A 20,238-nucleotide genomic window follows, 5' to 3' on the forward strand; every position below is an offset into this window, starting at 1 on the left:
CAGAAGGCCGTAAAATTGTAACACTTAATTCACAGTAAGACTATGACAAAGGAACTAAAAGTAGTCAAGAAATGGCTTTACACAGAAAAGAGTTCAATCACATGTAGAAAGGAAAAAATTATGCAAATAGACTACAAATCAATTGCTTCTATCTAGCTCTGACTAGCTCTAGGTTCTGTTTACAAATGAATTTATTTTATCTTTTTAATAAATGTAATGTTCCTTAGGTATTCACACATTCAATGTTTCAACCTAAATGCAAATTTACTTTTTCTTTCCTGAATACGGAGAATGAAGATTTGTTTCATTTCACATATAGATCTAAAAATATATAAATTACATATTTTCTTTGCTCTGGTAAGTGGTTGTAACCAATATTACTATTATATCATTGTGGTTACTATATATGATTGAAATAAATTAAGACAAAGAGCAGAGAAAAATGTGTGATGGCTTCCCATGATTAATACAGTATGAACCCCCAAAACAGAGAAAGACAGATGTGGAAAGAACAAAGGAAATGAAAAGAAGTACAGCAAAACAAGATTGCAGGATGCTAGGGATGAGTTTAACTTTAATGAGGAAACAAGAATGTATTTCCACAGAGAGGAGGAAACATCCACTCTTCTCCCCAGGACTAAAAACAACATGGGAGGAACCCGAACGGAGGTTTTTTCAGACCTGCAAATCTGAGCGAAGGAAGACATCTGGGCTTTCCTCTCTCCTTTGGAACTCTTCACCACTTTTCAGGTGCCCTGTGTGGTCACTTCCAGGGGTAGCTCAGCCTGCAGAGGAGCCCTGCAGTGGTCCAGCACACCCATGACCGGGTACTTAATTCTTACGAATCCTGGGATCAAAAATTAGCAAGACCTGTCAGTCACATATCTAAAGTCACATTCTCCAACCAACTTTATATTAGTAATAACATCAGTCAGTTAATCTGCTGTGACTTTTGTTTCAATTCGTTTTTAATTTGGATTGGTAAAAGAGGTGTTTGCTTACTGGGCCCCTTCAAGATTTACCAGGAGTCTAATTTCATCCTGTAGCCCTCAGGGATCGCGCATACCCCTAGAGTCTAGTTCCTCTATAGTGTGGATGGTAATGAGACCCCTGTGCAGACCCTCTCAGGGAGAGAGCACCAAAACGGATACAATTCCAAAGAGATGCTTTGATCCTAAAGTACTATTCTTTTCTTTACAATAATATTGGTTACTTTTCCTGAATTTTATTTTTAATTGACAAATAATAATTTTATATATTTAGGGTAAAATGTGATGTTTTGATATGGATATACATTGTGGAATGATCAAATCAGGCTAATTAATACATCCATCACCTCAAATACTTATCATTTCTTTGTGGTGAAAACATTTCAAATGCATTTTTTTTTTTTTTTTTTTTTGAGACGGAGTCTTGCTCTGTCACCCAGGCTGGAGTGCAGTGGTGCGATCTTGGCTCACTGCAAGCTCCGCCTCCCGGGTTTATGCCATTCTCCTGCCTCAGCCTCCCGAGTAGCTGGGACTATAGGCGCCCACCACCATGCCTGGCTAATTTTTTTGTATTTTTAGTAGAGACAGGGTTTCACCGTGTTAGCCAGGATGGTCTCCATCTCCTGACCTCGTGATCCGCCCGTCTCGGCCTCCCAAAGTGCTGGGATTACAGGCTTGAGCCACCGCACCCAGGCCTCAAATGCATTCTTTCGGCAATTTTTAAATATACAACGCATTATTATTAACAATAGTCGCATGTTGTGTAATAGACGAAATAGTCACATGCTGTGAAATAGATGAAAACCTATTTCTCTTGTCTCACTAAACTTTGTACCCTTAGACCAAGTGCTCCCCTCTCCCATCTACACCCGCCTCCCCAGTCTCTGGCAACCACCATTGCGCTCTCTACTGTGATGGGATCGACATTTTTAGGTTCCACATATAAGTGAGATCATATGGCATTCGTCTCTCTGTACCTGTCTTATTTCACTCAACATAATGTCCTGTAGGCCCATATATGTTGTTGCCAATGACAGAATTTCCAGTTTTTTTAAAAGGCTGAATAGTATTTCGTTGTGTATATATATATCACATTTTTAATCCATTCATCTGTTGATGAGCACTTCCGTTGTTTCCATATCTCGGCTGTTCTGAATAATGCTGCAATGAACATGGTAGTTCAGACTTGTCTATGACATACTGATTTCAGTTCCTTTGGATACACGGCCAGCAGTGGAATTGCTGGATCCCTAATGGTTATTTTTGTAAGTAGTATCACAAAGAACAAATAAGTCACACAATAATAGAATATAAAATACTGTTTACTAGGGCTTCAACTCTCACAATTTTTTTTTCTCTCATGTATGCCATGACCCCTCCCCAACCAATTTTCCTCTCCTATTACCTGTTCTTTGCTTTTCTATAAATAAAAATGCCCTCGAGATTAAGTAGTACATACATATAAGATAGAACAGATGGTGCGCTGAATAACCCCCATTCCCTACATCCCTCAGAAAATCCAGGACTAAAGTTGCTTTTGACATACTGTATGTTTTTATAAGGCCAAAGGTGTATTACACATTTTTATAATATGAGTATTGTCGGGAACCTGATATGTACTGTGGTTAATGCCATAAAATATTCTAAGATCCTGAGGCAAGGTCCATGAAAACGGCTGAGCGTTTCAGTGAATCTGCTTGTAATTCAACATGTGTCCTTCCAGGTTTGTAATACTGTCACCAAGACTCTCCTGCTTGTTTTATTTGCAACTCCCCACTGATAAAAGTAATGAATTCCAAGAGCGTTCATATGAGCCTGTGAACCAAGACTTAAGTCATAAATATGTTCCCTGGTGATATGAAATGGTTACAAAATCGTTATGTTTTGGGGTAAAAATGTCTATATACTTCCATTATTAATTAGTATTATACAATGTTTATGAAGATTTATATCTGGGTAATCATTAACTGATTTCTCCCAATTTCCTTTTTTTTAAGAGCATGTCCACACATAAATATGTATTTACTAGATAACAATAACCGTGTAATCCCAAAGGGAGTGGTGATTAGCGTTAAGGCATTCTAAAATCCTTCATTGTTTGAAAGGATTATCTGCTTGTCTAATTATTGACATTAGACTGTGTGAGGCGAAATATGTCCTTCAAAATGTGTCTCAAGTAGCCACTACAAAAACAATAGAGCACATAACTTAAACTAATAAAGGAGAACATACCAGAAGAGCAGAGAAAAATTGAAACTAAAAACTTCAAAATGAATCTTTGTTCTTGAGAGTGGGCAGGGTCTGGAAATGATTTACATTTGCAAATGTTCCAGAAGTTGCAAAAGCCCTCCACCCTTGTGACCTTCGAACCCCATTTGCTCACCAAACCCAAGGTTTCTCTCTCTCTCTCTCCTCTTTCTTCTTTTTATCTCACTGTACATACATATATATACACAGATCTACATACTCAGTTCTTTCTATGGTCTCTACTTATTTTTAGATCAGTACTATATCTACATTTTAAGTTCTTAAAAGACAGAAACAATTTACTCATTTCTATGATTGAATCTATATACTAATAAAGAAATTTGACTAGTTAACAAAAAGCTAAGCTGAATATAACTGAATTTTGACCTACCTGGTTGTTTGCACATGGTGTCAGGATTTTAAAAATTTATTTTCAATGATAAACCAACTCTCGATGATATTTTTGTAGCTTAAATCACTATTTGATCAGAAGTATATATTAATTTTTTCACTGGTGATAATTTAGGGTAGAAAGAGGAAGGAGAAAAAAAGCAGGTCATGGAGACATAGACAAACTGTCTGGGATTGGGAATCAGTTTGCAGCAGAAACAGGGAGAAGGAAAGAGCCTTCCCAGCCAGTTTCATCAGCTATTTATCAACACTACCTTCTTCCTTCTTTCTAACTCTGACTAGATGGTCCTGATTTGACAAATTAATCGCCATAAGGTTAGGATTAGATTCCATGTCTCATTACTATGGCCTCTAGGAAAGGCAAGTCAGTCTATACTTGTGAATGATGCAATCAACCATAGCTAAGATCTGCTGCCTGTAGCCTTTATTTATGAAGCACAGCTTGATAGGAAGAGAAGACAGGAGCTTTAAAATTGAATTAAATGAGCAAAAGCAACTCTTTAGACAGACATTCTATTCTAAAGAAAAAGATTTTTAATGTTTAATTTATAAAACTCTTCAAACTCTGAATATCCAGCAACAAATTTTATACCTATTTGATTGATTTAAATTAATAAGAAAAGCTTTAGACTTAGACTTCCCATTGCAGTATGATTAATTTACCAACCTATTTAAGATTCTGTAATAAATTATTTACATTCAGTATTTCCCCAAAACCCATTAAATATTACGTTGACTTGAAAATTCTCCTAAACTGCCATTTTGTTTAACACGGCATATTTTTGTGTATGGAATGAATGCTCTTTGATGGATGCATATTATGCAGTTTTTTTTCACATAGACATAAAATATCAAATGGCTAAACTTAAGTAAAACCTGATTGCTACCAATTAAAGGTTATTTAGTGTAATGTTTTGAAAATGTTCCAGAATTTACAACCTCTGAAAAAATAAGCTTTTTGCCAAAGTCAGTATTGCTGAATTTGCCTAGTCCTAAAGGGATAATGTAGGGGTTATCTACCTGAAGATTCAGAAAGCAAACAAACAAAAACTTTAATTATACCAGAAGTTCTGGAGCTCATTCATTTCCTTTTAGTTTTGTTGGGTGGCAAAGACATGAAGTGAATGTTAAAATTTATGAAAATAGTCATAGGGTTTATCTTTTGTTTTGTGAGAGCAATTATGACACTTCAGATATGTTGTGAAGTTCAACTTAATCTTTCCACAAAAAGGCTTTTGGAAGAAAATCTAACACTGCTAATAATGAAATCAGATGCTTTGACTAGAAGAGTCTTAAAACGACCTACCCACCAAATGCCTTATGCTCCTTTCCTGCTCAGTGGAACACATCACTTGTTATTGGAATAAAATTAAATAACTTTAACACTAGGATTTTCTGTAGATCATCATCCTTCAGGATGAGCACATGGACAATTTCAGCCCTGTAACTGACTGCAGTAAAAAGAACAATTTGGGCCGGTAATCCCATGCCTGTAATCCCAGCACTTTGGGAGGCCGAGGTGGGTGGATCACAAGGTCAGGAGTTCAAGACCAGGCTGGCCAAGATGGTGAAACCCTGTCTCTACTAAAAATACAAAAATTAGCCTGGCACAGTGGCAGATGCCTATAATCCCAGCTACTCAGGAAGCTGAGGCAGAAGAATCACTTGAACCCAGGGGGCGGAGGTTGCAGTGAGCCGAGATCACGCCACCACACTCCAGCCTGGGTGACACAGTAAGACTCTGTCTCGAAATAAATAAATAAATAACAATTTGGCTTATTTAACAAAGTGTTTGGTCATTACTTTCTCCTTTCAGGCACACAGGAGCAGAGAGTAGCTGTATAAAACTGAACCCACTCTTTGAGGTTATGAAAAATGAATGTGATGGGACACATATCCTAATGATTTTTATTTTCCTATGAGTGATAGGAAGGAGACAGGAGACAGACAAATTCTTAGGTAGGCAAGGACAGGTTCCCAGTGAAATCTAACGTTCAAGTTAAAGATAGCCTGAAGCCTGAAAACTGAGCTGCCGCTTTGGGGTGGCATCCACCACCAGAGTGAGAACTTCCTCCATGCCTTTTAGCCAGTGGAATGGTCTTTTTCCAGGCCTGCCCATGGACCAATCAGCACGCACTCCCCCATTCTGAACCCATAAAAACCCTAGACTCAGCCTCACAGGTGGCTACCTGCTTTCAGGTTTCCTCTCACACAAAGGGCTACCCATTTCAGGTGCCCTCTCATGTCAAGAGCTTTTCTGTTGCTCAATAAAATTCTTCTCTGCCTTGCTCACTCTCTGGTGTCCACACACCTCATTCCTCTTGTTTGTGGGACAAGAACCTGGAACTGCCAAATGGTAAGTGCAAAAAGAGCTGTAACAGGCATTCCTGTTCCCCAAGCTTGGGAGTGGAAAAACCACTGGGCACCACACGTCCCTGTTAACCAAGCAGCGGTTGGCAGGAACAAACGAGCTATAACACACCCCCATCTGCCAAGCTGTGGGCATCAGAGAGAGCTGTAGCAAATCCCTGTTTGCCTAGCTGAGGCATAAAGAAGCAAAGCAGTTGGGTGCCATTCCCTCCTGGCCGGCTTGCCAAACTACCAAAGCCACACTTCTTGGGGGCTCAGACCTCAGGACTCCCTGAGCGAGAGGTGTGACACCCACTGGGGCTCTGCAGTTGCTGGCATCTCTGAGTTTTCAGATGCCACCACATTCCCCTCATCTAGACTCTGGCACCCAATTGGAAAGCCACACATGGCACACCTGGTCCAGCTAAGGGTTGAGGGCAGAGTCCCTGTTTGGATGTGGGATCTAGGCAGGGGCACAAGCTGAGCACAGCCTGTGGGCCGAGTGGGTGGAGTGAGCCCCAGGGGCCGAGTGAGGCCCTAAGCAGACATCACAGCAGCTGCAGAGATTTCTGGCTGGTGAAGTGGCACTGAAGGAATCCTGTAATACTAGGAAGTGTTCCAACCATAACATAACATGATGTGAGCACAAGTCAGGGACCTCCAGAGAAAGGAGAGACTGAGCTCCATCTGTCTTGTTTCTTCAGTATGGTACCTTAAATACCATGGATGTTCAGTAAGTGTAGATTGTAATGTGAATGAGAATTAGTGAGTGAATGAAAAAATAGAACATGTGTCTTTTTTTTTTTTAAGTTTAGTAACTTTTGTTCTTTCAGAATATTTTGAGATAAAATATATATATATTTTTAAATTTCACAACACATTTTCCTAGTGAGGTTAAATCCAAGGTAAAGGGAAGAAATAAAGCAGCCCTTGGAAGTCACCCTCTGGGCCCTTCATAGCGCTTCAGAGAGGACCCAGAAGGTCAGAGGGGCTGCTCAGAACGAATCTCCAGCATTAGGAGGTACCCAGAGTCTTAGTGTCTAGCCTTCCCCAAACTCATGCTTCTTCAAAGAGGCATAAGAAGTGGGACTGAGACTTATCCTTTGAAGTTTTAATCAAAGCCCTGTAGAGAGTTGACTCAGGATCCTCAGACCGCTAACATTCTCCCCTTGTTTAGTCCATGCTCCCCAACCACCACCACACCAAGGGTCCTTCTGCTCTTGGACTGTATGCCCCTTCCATAGAACCCATTCTATTCTTCTCTGCAAGCCAACACACAGCTGTTTCTCAATACTGCTAAATTAAACTAAATTTGGCCAAGGCTACCTCCTTACTTTTGTTTCTGCCTCCTTACTTTATTTCTCTGTAGCAAACTGCAACCTAACAGCATATAAACAAAATGCAGGCCAACACTTGAGTAGCAAGTAGCTGAATCTTAGCAAATCATAGTAGCCAAACTTCAGCCAATTACAGGCTGCCAACTAATCAGTCCATGCCCAAATAAGGCAAATGCCAAGCTGTAACCAATCAAGCTGTTTCTGTACATTATTTCCCTTTTCTAGCTATAAATATTGCCTGCCACGTTGCTCCACATTGCTGGATAGAGCTCTCTGAACCTCCTGGAAATCCTCATCTCCATGATTTCTACTTTTTTTTTTTTTTTTTTTTGGATGGAGTTTTGCTCTTGTTGCCCAGGCTGGAGTGCAATGGAATGATCTCAGCTCACCGCAACCTCTGCCTCCTGGGTTCAAGCAATTCTCCTGTCTCAGCTTCCCAAATAGCTGGGATTACAGGCATATACCACCATGCCCACCTAATTTTGTATTCTTAGTAGAGACGGGGTTTCTCCATGTTGGTCAGCCTGGTCTCGAACTCCCCATCTCAGGTGATCTGCCTGCTTCGGCCTCCCAAAGTGCGGGGATTACAGGCATGAGCCACTGCTCCTGGCCCAGGATTTCTTAATGTCAAAGGGCCTCATGGTTCAGTCCTGGTTCTGAATGCTGTCCAATTCATGAATCATTGCTCAAAAAAACTCTGCTAAATTTAATTTGTCTAAAGATTTTCTTTTAACAACACACATTCTCTGCTCTAGCCAAGCTGATAAATAAGCATGATCTTCATGAACTCTTCCCCAACCCTGGCATCCTGCAGTAACTCACTTGTCACAGCTATGTCACTTAATCATATTAACCCTTAATGTAAATGCATATATTAACTTCTGGTGCTTCAAGGTTGAGGGCCATACCCTAACTCTTTATGTCCCACTATTCCTTGCAGTGTGTTGTTCTCGTAGTAGATTATTCGCATCTGTAATCGAAATGAGAATATATTCTTTTCCTCTGGAACTGCCTTCTGTATCTTTTGTATTTGAGGCATGTTAATTCAGAGCAAAGACTTTCTGAAACAATATGTGATAGTTGTAGAACAAGAGGTTGCCTCCTTGTTATGCGGAAGAGTCAGCTAAGTAATTTCTCCACCCAGAAAATTCACCACTCTCATAGATATGAAGGAGGTCAAGTATAAATTTTCTCTGTAAAACATAATTACAACAAATCCAGTTCACATAATCAACATCACATACAGTCATGTGGTCATGGAGGTGGTGATGATGGTGGTGGTGGTGATGGCAGGCCATTTGGATACCCTAGGAGATGACCCTCAAGAGCCTCATCTTCATAATTTCTTAATGTTGGAAGGCCTCAGAGTTCAGTCTTTGATACACTTCTTTTCTCTATACTCACTCCCTTGGTGATTTCATCCAATCTCACAGCTTTATATTCTATCTAAAAACTGTTAACGTCCAGATTTATGTCTCTTGCCCAGATTTTGCCCCTGAACTCTACTCCACATTTCCACCTGGATATCTAATAAACATCTTAAATTTTACATGCCCTAAATTGTGCTCCTGATCTTTCACCACCACTTCCACCCCAAAACAAAATAATTAACAATTTAAAAACTGGCCCACTAACAATCTTTCCAATCTCAGTTACAGTAGCTCCTTCCTTTCAGTTGTTCAGGCTGAAATCCTTGGAGTCATTCTTCCTTTTAACTCTACCTTCAAAATATGTAAAATTCTGGCCATCTGGCCATCTCTCCATCTCTCATTACTCCATGTTAGCCCAGTGGTCCAAGTCTAGATTATTGCAGTGTCTTCTAACTAGTCTCCCTGCTTCCATTTTCAGCTCCTTACAGACTAATCTGTAATTTACAGATTGATACTTTAAAAACATGAATTAGATCAACGTGACTCCTTCAATGTCCTTTACTTTCACTTAAAGCAAACATCAAAGTCTACAGTGGCCCACAAGACTCTACATGATCTACCTCTTCCCTCTGTTCTCTAACTTCGCCCCCACTACCCGTCCCCTCATTCATTCCACCTTAGCACATATGTTACTGACTGTGTTTTGAACACATTGGGAAGGAGAACGCTCCTGAGTCATTGATTTTTCCCTTGCTGATCCCTCAGTCTGCAGTGCTCTTTCTCCAGATGTCCATGTGACTCATCCCTATACCTCTTTAATGTTTTCACTTAAATGTTAACTTCTCAATGGAACCGACCCTGACTACCCTATTTGAAAAGGTAAATGCCCAGTCCCCATGGCCCTCTTTATCCCTTCTCTTCCACTGATTTACTTTTCTCCATAACTCTCATCACCTTCTACATAATTCATGTATTTATTTTATTGTCTACTTTCTTCCCCTAGAATGTAAATTCAAATGAAGACAGTGATATATCCATTTTGTTTTTGTGCCTATGAAAGAGCCAGGCACCCTATAGGCATTCAAAAAATATATGTTGCAAGAATTAATGAATGAATGGCTGAGTCATTCATTAATTAGGTCATAATACAGTCTTCACTCACTGTAACGTAAAGGGACAGCAACATTAGAAGTTACTCAAAACTCCACCAAATATATAACATCTTGACCTTGGGTAAATCATTGAACTTCTCTTACCTCGGTAAAAGAGACGTAATAGTCCTTTCTCATTCTACATCAAAAGGCTGTTTTGAGGGTAAAATACGATAAATGGTAAGATGAAAATGGTATAAACCTTGGGTAAGTTCTAGCCTTAATGTCAAACAAGTAATTTTAATAATAAAGATTTAAGGATAAGTCGACTCAATTCCAGAATTTCTTTATGAACTTATTGTCTGTTTGACTTATTTAGCATTTTATCACATAATAGTCTATAAAATTTCCATTAATTTCATTTATGTTTACTCCTTCAACTTTTCATGCCTGTTCATTAAAATGAGATTTTTATTATTGCCTTTATTGTCTTCTTATAGTAATAGTAAAATTTCTGAAGGACAAATTTTATGATATATATTTTTATACTTCTCTTTTATATAAGTTCTCATACACATTTCATTGTTACATTTTTGTCAAGTGAACTTATTACATAGATTCCTAGAAAAGTGAGCTATGGTGAAGGTGGCTCATAAATATTGGCTTGCAGAACTCAGGTCCAACGGACTTAGACTGGAGATACACAGCAATATATAATTAACATTATAATGTTACATAATTATGTTATTATAATTATATAATTAATTATAATATAATGGAAATAGAATATCAAACTGGTTGTAATCTTACATATTATCTTGCTTTGAAGCAACTCTGTGTTCAAACCATCATAAGACTAGTGAAAATATAATGAAAGATCATTACGTTTTTATAGCCCTGGGCAGACCAGACATACAGTTACATCAAGTTAATTACATATACCAGACTTATTTGATAATTATCTCACTCTAATTCACCCATAATTTTCAGAAGAAAATGCAGGGTTTTGATCTTTATAATTATTTTCTGTCAGTTTTCGGACAATAGCTTTGCACAACTGATGTTTATTCATAAAAATCATAGAAGAAATTAAATTATCTTTCATTAAACCCAGACTTAGCAACGCTTCAGAAGCAAGTTGAGGGGAAGCAGCTGCTTCTGTTAGGCCAAACTATCCAGGTTGGGAGTGGCCGCAGGGGTGGGCAGAGACCTGGAGGTGCTGTGGTCACAAGACAGGAAATCACACCTTCTTCTTAGTGATAACATAAAAACACAAATCTAGGAAACGTAGCCGAGGAGCTCCCAAAATCTGAACATCTTCAGAAAAGAATGTTCCACACCCTCCTTCAGTAATGACTAGGGTCTGTGCCACAATTTAAATAGTCTGCATTTCCTGGAATTATCTGCTTATCTGCAAGACCTCCATGTACACCCAAACCTGTGCCCTGTGGGACCCTAGGGACGCAGCCATCATCCCTGACCTATTTCTTGGTCCCAAGTTCTATTCTCTTCACTATCCCCAGAAATAAGCACCCAAGTTCTTTTCACTTAAAATGTGGTAAAGAGCATTTTTACAGGGAAATTGAGAAGAATGATGAGGATAGACAACACGGGAGGTTATAAAGTTGGCAAACTGCTCAAAGTCACACTCCCAGGGGTGAGCTTCTGACTCCTTTTGGAATGGAAGCAGATGCCTGCTAGGATTTTAGATCTCCATTTTTTTTTCTGGTGCTGGTACTCAATAAACTGGTTCCATTTCCCTTCCCCATCAGTAGAGAAGGCTACCAGCTCTGTGTGTGACTCGAGCAAGTGTCTACCCTTTCTCAGTCTCAGTTTTTTTTCCCTATAAAATGACAGTGATAACTCTACTAGACCCCATGAGGTTGTTGTGAAGATTAAATATGTTAATACATGTACACGCTTACAACAGTGCCTGGCACATAGTAAAGCCTGGTAAGTGTTAGCTATCATTATTATTATTTGTCCTGGCAAGGATCTCTTCCTACCCTAAAGAAAAGTACTGCATCTCTTTGTCACATGAGTGTACGCTGCCTGTCCAAGCATGCCAGGTTTCATGGCATCCAATGTATAGAGCCTCTGCTCCAGCCAGACACAACCCAATATTTCCCTCATCTGCCCCATTCTTATATGAGCTCATTATTTATATTTTCTCATCAAAGAAAATGGGTAATTAGTAGTTGCCCATCCTCCACTGGAAATCTAGGGAACTAGCTACAGATCTTTTTCACACAGTAATAGTTCTGGTGACTGTCAATGAGGCCATTTCTGCCTTTGGATGAGACAGTCTGACCAACAGCATACTTCATAACTAAGGAGACCATCATCCTGGTTTCTACAAAGAGTGTGTGGAGGAATTTGCACAGCTACGCTGAAAATTCTCACTCCAAGACTGTCTACTCTTTGCTTCTCCTGAATTGCAAAGGGTAGGCAGACCTGTGAGCTGTGCTCTGGGTGCTTTCAGCTACCCTTCCCAGTACAAGATTCCTGAAAAGCCAGGTCAGCTCTACCCTTGCTGTGGGCCTTCAGTCACATGTTACCATGACGGATGAAGAGAGTTCCACATCTGTTTTAAAACATGGAAAAACAGAGATAATGTGACCCGTCTTTGTGAAAGTAATACAATTGTTTGTTCAACAAATATTTACAAAGTATTTACTCTGTTCTAGGCCTTGAGTTTATAGCAATGAACAGAACACACATGAGAATCATGCTGTGGTACTTGGAATGCAATGAATCAATGTCATAATTAGAAACTTACTGGATATGGCCAGGCACAGTGGTTCACGCCTGTAATCCCAGCACTTTGGGAGGCTGAGGTGGGCGGATCACAAGGTCAAGAGATCGAGACCATCCTGGCCAACATGGTGAAACCCCGTGTCTACTAAAATACAAAAAATTAGCCGGGCGTGGTGGTGGGCATCTGTAGTCCCATCTACTTGGGAGGCTGAGGCAGGGGAATTGCTTGAACCTGAGAGGTGGAGGTTGCAGTGAGCCGAGATGGTGCCACTGCACTCCAGCCTGGTGACAGAGACTCTCAAAAAAAGAAAGTTACTGGATATGTGATTCACCCCCTATTTTCAGGCCCTACTCCTTCAACGGTGAATATTGAATAAATCCTTAGTAGGGCCTAGTCTCTCCCACACAGCATACCTCTCTCCCTTCCTTTTTCCCCATCTTTTTTTCTCCTTCCTTCCTTCCTTTCTTCCCTTCTTTCCACCTTCTCTCCTTGACTTTCCTCCTCAGTACTGTTTATTACTCTACTACTATCTTACTAACACCACCTAATAATTTGACCCCTCAATCTACTTTATTTCTAACCAGTTCTAAATGAATCAGTCATTCTTAGCTCTAATATAAATAACTGAACTGATGAGCTCTGCTAACGTAGGATTTAGGCAGCAGGGGTGGAGCTGTCCTTACTACATGGTAGAAATGCTGGTCTTCAACAAATACTAATAGGTTACAGCTTATTACATTTAGAAATACCTGTCATTTTGTTTTTTCTTTCAAGGAAGGTAAAATACAAGGAGATTTTAGTAGTCAGACAACATCAAGAAAATCAGAATAGGTGTCAGAATAGGAGAGTAGTCTAAGCCACGGGTTTTGCAGATGGTGGAGGTTGGTTTTTGAGTGCTAAGGATTATATAAATGTTTTCTTTTTTTTTTTGAGATGGAATCTCACTCTGTCACCCAGGTTGGAGTGCAGTGGCGTGATCTCAGCTCACTGCAGCCTCCACCTCCTGGATTCAAGGGATTCTCCTGCCTCAGCCTCCTTAGTAGTTGGGATTAGAGGTATCCTCATCATACCCGGCTAATTTTGTATTTTTCGTATAGACAGGGTTTCACCATGTTGGCCTGGCTGGTCTCGAACTCCTGACTTCAGGCGATTCACCCACCTTGGCCTCCCAAAGTGCTGGGATTACTGGTGTGAACCACCACGCCCAACCTAAATGTCGTCTTTCATATAAAATGTCCTAAACTATTTTGATCCCGAGGCGAGTAAGATATCTACAAGATTATTTAAAATGCCAAGTGCATCCAAAGCTAAAAAGGAAAGACACAAAAAAGGAAAGCATCACCTCCTCTCCAATCCCCACCTGCCCTGCCTCTGCAGCACACCTAGGGCCTCCTGCTACTGTGTAGGTGCACGTCCTATGCAGATAGACACACACTCACGCACACTCGCACAGGCAGACACAGGCATACCCTGGCACACTTTCCAGACTACCTGCTCCAACAGCAAGTCTCTAGCATTTGGGTTGCTGGGAACTGAACCTTCGTGAGGCATTCCCAGAATGGCCCTCTGCCAGTGGGCTCAGCTGGGGCAGACAGCGGTCTCTCCATCTGACCGTCATCACATCTTCCACCCCTTCTATGTTGGAGTGAGTGAATTAAACCTTCCATACTATCTTACAAAGATTGCCTGCCCTTTTTTTTTTTTTTTTTTTTTTTGAGACTTTTCTTCTTGGGAACTGAATCTATTCAGTATGCTCACAGAACTTAGGGGAACACATTTACTGTCTTATTACATAATAAAGGATATGATAAAGAATACAGATGGGCAGCCAGGTGGAGAAGTATTATACATAGGAAGAGATTTGGAAGGGATGCAGGCTCAGGAACTTCTGTCCCATGAAGTTGGGGTATACCACTCTCCTGGCTCATGGATGTGAGTTGGAAAATCTCCAAACCTTATACTTTAAAAGCTTCTGTCCTGTGGAGTTGGGGTACACTGCCCTCCTGGCTCATGGATGTGGAGTTGAAAACTCTCCAAACCCCATACTTTGAGGATTATTTATTTATTTATTTATTTATTTATTTATTTATTTATTTATTTATTTTGAGATGGAGTCTCACTCTGTCACCAGGGCTGGAGTGCAGTGGTGCAATCTCAGTTCACTGCAACCTCCGCCTCCTGGGTTCAAGTGATTCTCCTGCCTCAGCCTCCTGAGTAGCTGGGATTACAGGCGTGCACCACTACCTCCGGCTAATTTTTGGTACTTTTAGTAGAGATGGGGTTTCACCACATTGGCCAGGCTGATCTCTAACTCCTGACCTCAAGTGATCCGCCTCCCAAAGTACTGGAATTACAGGCGTGAGCCACTGCGCCTGGCCTTGGGACTTTTATGAAGGCTTCCTTATGTAGGCATGGTTATTAACTCAATCTGGAGCCCCTCTTCCTTCCCCAGAGGCTCGGGGCTGAAAGTTCCGAGCTTCTAATCTCAGCTTGGTATTTCTGGTGAACATGCAGGAGGAGCCCACCAAGTCTTGCCTCATTAGAACAAAAGATGCTCCCTATCACCCAGGAACTTCCAAGTGACTTAGGAGCTCTGTGTCAGGAACTGGGGTCAAATATCAAATATGTAATTTTATTAAGCGATATGATAATGTAGCAAAAATTGGGGATGAGTAAATTCTGGAATATTGTAGATTTGGCAGAAACTTTAGGCTATTTTTCCCAATGTTTTGGGTTTACCAGAATGCATTTTGCAACCAGTACAATTCCTTGAAGTCAATGAGTATTATCAGAAAATTTAATCCATATTTTACAAATTAATTTATGTTTTACTCACCAATTCCATTTTAAAGGAGATTTTGATATCAAGGAATTTATTTCAGTTTCTTTTTGCAGGTCTCTTTTAAAACTTATTTTCTCCTGGTGACAGGAAATTGCCCGGGCAGCCCTGAACTCTAGTAGATTAGAATTTGTTTGAAACCCTGAACTGAAGAAATTTCTGAACAGCGTGACAAAATTAATCAGGCCACTGTTAACTAAAATGACAGTTATCTTATTATATAATTAAAGGAAGTTTTGGCAATATAGCTAAAATAAACATAACTGGAAAGTCAGCTGACCAGGAGTCAATTCTTAGTCTTTGTTTGACCCAATCTTAGTTTCTTACTTTAGCCAAATATTTAGTATTTTACAATACACCAAGCATAACAACCCTTTTCACTCTCCTGCCTAATATAGAAAACATTGTTAAGTGGATGTCTGTGTGGCACTTTGAGCCGGTCAGGTTAAAAAAGCTGCCTGGAAAAACTTAAGTAATGTTTGGTGTGAGGCAAGAAAGCAGGCCCTGTCAAATCCTACGGGTGGAAGTAGAAACAGGAACAGACTGTCTGGAAGACAAAGTGTCACTGAACGGCAGAACCCTTTTGACTCATAATTCTACTTCTCCAAATTTATTCTAATAAATAATAGGGTATTGACAAAATTATGCTCTGTGGAATACTATACACTAAACCTTTAAGAATGATTTAGTAGACTGTACAATAGAAGAAGAAAATGGCATGGAAAAATATTCATGATATGTCAAGTTTTAAAAAGTTATCAAACAGTGGGTATGGCATGATGGCATGTAAATGTATATATAAATATAAATACTGAGAGAGGAAGGAAAATTAGAGAGCTAGATGTATATATAAAGATAGATGTAGTTGTAGATATAGATGCAGATATAGCCACAGAAATACATATAGCTCTAGAACATATATATGTATGCATGTATACCCATATATAGATACACATATAGATTTCAATGGTTTAATGCATAGTATTCCATATTGCATACTTTTACATATAGATATAAATATGATGCTAAAATGTTAATAAAGACTTTCTAAGGTATGAGATTTGGGGTGATTTTTACTTTTTTTTGCTTATCTCTATTTTTTCTGAATAAACATGGATTTTCTTCAATAAACATGTAAGTTTTCTTCAATAAATATTTTGAAGAACTATTTTATAACATAAAAAGTCATTTAAGTGAATGGCACTAGGAAAAAATAACATAAACCAATTACTAGACTATACCATACTTACTTGAAAAGAAACAAGCAAATCATTACGCACATTTTTATGTACTCATACTTTTCAGGGTCAGATTCTACAGATGCCAACTTTTGCCCTTTGGGCTTTATTGCAGGAAGGAGCTGTCTTTCCTGAGCCATATCGCCAGGTGATATGGGAAGTGCATCACAGCCACCATCCCAGGCCACAGCCTCAAAATTACTCAGAGACAACTGCACCAGCAGCTTTGATCTAGGGCTTCTTGAGGTGTAGCTGAATTTTCACACAAATTCTAGGTCACTAGGTTACCCGTCATCTGAAACATGATAAGCCATTTAATGGTTGCTTGAATGTACTCTAAATTCATTTGGGAACTATATTCAGATTTTCAAAGTAAAGAGGAAAGCATTTCCACACTGAACCTTTATATAGCAAACAAAATGGGATCCAATTTATTGGCCAAAGTACTAATAGTGGGGTAGCACGAGGAACAGGAAAATTTATTCTGGCATTCAACTCCTTCTTGTTTTATCCATCTGGGACTCCCTCCCCAGTTTAATAACAAAGAAGGAAATGTGGTCACCTCCACCAGGGAATATCACCTTAGAGTCAAATACTTCTTGTATAATATCCTCTCTGTAGAATGCTGGCTCTTAAGCAAAATGCTTTAAAGAAATAAATACGGAAATTTTCTTTTTTGGCTTTAGAAGATTGGTATTCAACCTAAGACATGACAGAAGGCCTAGATGTTGTGCACAAAAAATATAGAAATGAACAATTACTGGTATCTTTCCGTTCTTATTTAAGCTACAGTAGCGTCTCTTTAGAAAAGAGCACATGGAATAGACACATACATATGCTAAAAGGTTCAGTGCAGAGTTCTCACAGGGGAAGATTCATATTTTTAAATTTTCTTGAATCTGGTTTGTGGCATGGAAAAATAGATTGTTTCTTCTTTGCTTTCTGATTTAAAAGTTAGCTTTCTGGTAACAATGATTAAAGAATAACTCTCTCAAATTTCTCTTAAATTAGCTGAAAGAAACACATCATTCAGAGCATTGGGTATCTCTCCCTAATCTCCAGCCTCAGAAATTAGAGACGCCTTTTAAAAAAAAAAAAGTTAAGCTAATGAAACATATTCCTGAAAGATCTAGTTTTTGAGCCATCTATTTTTTTTCTCTTCAAACTAATAAAATACGATAAATCTTTGTTGTCTACTTTGCTCAATGGGAAACCCCATTGTATATAACCTTTCACATGCTCAGTGTCAAATGCCGCTTTTCTCTTCATTTCAATATCACATTTGATTAACTGCTACCTACAGTACAGACACAAGCTGTTTTTACGAAGAGGTGCTAAATATACAAAACAGGTTATTATTCAGCAGAGGCTATTTAGAAATACGTAACAAAATTTAATTTACTTGTTTCTCCCACAAGAGGCTCTTGCAAACACTATAAAATATATTCACTTACAGTCATAAAGGGGGGATTTATTGTACATTTCCTGTTTCCACTGAGGTCTGGTTATAGTTCCCACAGGTAGACAAAACACAAGAGAATTTTAACTTCCTTTAATAATTGCTCAAACTGACTTTAGCTAATATAGAAGGAAATGGAAACAGGTTTTCAAACATATGCTTGGACCTGAAAAAATTTGTTTTTTTGTTTTTTTCTTTTCTTTTTGCTTGTAGCTATATTGTATCTTCTGGATGGTTGGGAGTCTCTGGTTTGTATTTCTAAGTTGGTATTGTATCCTTCAGATTTTTTTTTTCAATTGTTAATTGTGAGCTTTCTTTACCCAAGGAAAAAAAATCAGCTACCTTATTAAATTTTGCATAATATATTGAACTATAGCATCAAAGCTAGATTTCCTAAGCTACTTTTTAGATTCTTTTCTCAGCAATGTGCACTTACTTTAAAAAAATAAAATAAAAATCCTTTTCCCAAGCACCTCCGTCTAAAGTTACAGCTGTATTTGGTTACTCTTCGGAGAGGGAGGCCGGTTGCCTTTCTTCTTGGCTTCCAAGCCTTGTTTCTGAATCCTTTCCACACACAACTCTTATTTCAAAGAGAAATCCCACCGGGAGACTGGAAGACAAGACTGTGAGAGAAGGAAGTTATGTTAATTCCCCAACCCCAAAGGCACCAGTGAGCACTTCAAATTCTTAGGGAGAAAAAAAAGAAGCTTCCTTCTAGATTGATTAAAAGTTTGGTTATGACACTTGCAAGTTTTCACAGCTCCACCATTGCATCCCTCCTCCCACACCACACCAGTCACTTGCTTAGTCACAGATAGTACTGCTGCTTAAGGAGCCAAGCAAGGCTGATTGTGACCCATTTCCCCGTGGCAGCCTCGGCCCCAAGGTAATTGAAGACATGACAGCTGTTGATTTTGGCTGACGCTCAGCAAGGACTTAATGTTTGGGGAAATCAATGTCACCACAATAGGCCACAACCCAACCAAGTAGCTTCTCCAGCCTTGAGGAGTACTTTCATCTCTCAAACTTGAAAGATTCCAAAAAAAAAAAAAAAAAGGGAACAGGAGGCTCTAAGAAACAATTTTTAAAATGTTTACACATCTGACAATAAAACAGCAGATTCTAATCTTTGTTAATTGGAAGTTACTAATGGAAAAATCTTTCAAGAAGAGATGGTATGTAGAGATTGAAAGAAATCTTTAAAGAGGAAATACAGTCTTCTGCAAGCATTCATTCAACAAATATTTTACACGTCATGCAATGCAATTATTTTTAATCTTTTCCCTTCCATTTGACAATCTGATAAACAATAGAAACTATTTCCCCAGGAAAACGCACACATGTATATAAATATAAGACCTAGGCCTGGTGCAGTGGCTCATGTCTGTAATCCCAGCACTTTGGGAGGCCCAGGTGGGCAGATCACTTGCACCCAGGAGCACAAGACCAGATGAGGCAACATGGCGAGACCCCATCTCTACAAATAAAAAATAAAAAAATAAAAATTAATTGTTGGTGGTGCATGCCTATAGTAAGACCTACTTGGGGGGTTGAGGGGGAAGGATCACTTGAGCCCAAGAAGTCAAGGCTGCAGTGAGCCAAGACCATGGCATGCACTCCAGCCTGGGGACAGAGAAAGAACCTTTCTCAGGAGAAAAAAAAAAAAAAAAAAAAAAGAGTAAAACCATAAAAGTTGAATTGACATGGAGAATTTTTTGTTTTGTTTTGTTTTGAGATGGAGTCTCGCTCTGTCGCCCAGGCTGGAGTGCAGTGGCGCCATCTCAGCTCACTGCAAGCTCCGCCTCCTGGGTTCACGCCATTCTCCTGCCTCAGCCTCCCGAGTAGCTGGGACTACAGGCACCCGCCACCACGCCCGGCTAATTTTTTCTATTTTTAGTAGACACGGGGTTTCACCATGTTAGCCAAGATGGTCTCAATCTCCTGACCTTGTGGTCCACCTGCCTCGGCCTCCCAAAGTGCTGAGATTACAGGCGTGAACCACCACACCTGGCCAACATGGGGAATTTTAATCTTGAAAAACTGGATACCGTTCATCTACCTAACTATTTAAAAGTTCTGTATGGCTAAAAAAAGACAAATGATAAGTTTAGAAAACATTTGCCAAATATATGATAGACAAAAACAATTTC

This window comes from Chlorocebus sabaeus, chromosome 10 (genome assembly GCF_047675955.1).
Source record: "Chlorocebus sabaeus isolate Y175 chromosome 10, mChlSab1.0.hap1, whole genome shotgun sequence".
In the NCBI taxonomy this organism is placed as follows: Eukaryota; Metazoa; Chordata; class Mammalia; order Primates; family Cercopithecidae; genus Chlorocebus; species Chlorocebus sabaeus.